Genomic DNA, 1,193 nt, shown 5'->3' with positions numbered 1-1,193 from the left:
TTTATTTTATAAATATAAAACTTTAATTCGGATATTTTAAATTTTTTATGAGTTAATTTTTTTATTTTTATTTTTAATTTGATTTTTTTACTGATTTCTTCAATTTATTCACAATGGTAATATTATAGTAGTTTGTTGACTACAACATTCATTGCGTATGTTTAAACATTTTTTTTAGTAATTTTTGATAAAATTAACAATGAAATAATATTAACTCATTCTAATAGTAGTTGACAGTATGTGAAGGCATTTGTAAATTAATGGGGGTGTAGTAAAAGAGAAAAAAGATGATGGATTAAGGAGGAATGGAACTTTTTAATTTTTTTAATTATTTGATAAAGTATATTTTTCATTTTTTAATATTTGTTTTTACATTTTTTTTATCTTATTTAAAGAGTGTAAGATGAGAGATTATACTTTACTAAACAATTGAAAAAAATTGAGGAAATTTATTTTTGAATTAAAATTAGTAAGGATGGAGAAAGTTAATAGGGGAGTAGTCTTAGTGAGTATGTAAAATATAGGTTCCTACCTATAATAATGTTATTGTTGGTAAATATATTGAAGATTTCTATAGTATAATAAAATGTTTTATGAAAAAAAATCTTTTTGAAAAATCTGAAAGTAAAGCTATTATTACAAATATGGAATTAGTGATTCAATTTCTATTGGAAGAATAATCAGGCAAAAAAGAGGATATTGTGATCTTTATTAATAAAAGTATAGTAAAGGGGCTAAATAAAAAGAAAAATACGTCTTGGGAGCAATAGAATCTAAGAAATTAAATAAAGTTTATAGAATAAAGTATTTTATTTTTTTGAGTAAGTTAGGATGAACAATCTTCAAATAATATTTCCTTACGCGGGATATTTACACGGAACATTAAAGTAAAAGTTCTCATTTATTATTAGTTTAAGCTAAATCTGGAACTTGAGTGCCCTTGTTACAAAGTAATGAATTTCCTCCCTCCTCTCAAAGAAAGAAGCACCATCTACAATCATTATGCTATCATGCTTTTTGATAATATATATACAAATTATAATATATATAGATATTTTTTATCAAATAATTTATTTTTATTTAATTTATTTTAATTTTAATTATAAATTTATTTATTTTTTTATAATTATATAATATCTATTAATATTATTTTTTTAATAAATATTTGTAGTATATAATATATATAAACTAAT

The sequence above is a fragment of the Arachis ipaensis genome, chromosome B04 (genome assembly GCF_000816755.2).
Source record: "Arachis ipaensis cultivar K30076 chromosome B04, Araip1.1, whole genome shotgun sequence".
NCBI classification, from domain to species: domain Eukaryota; kingdom Viridiplantae; phylum Streptophyta; class Magnoliopsida; order Fabales; family Fabaceae; genus Arachis; species Arachis ipaensis.
This window is presented reverse-complemented; position numbering follows the sequence as displayed.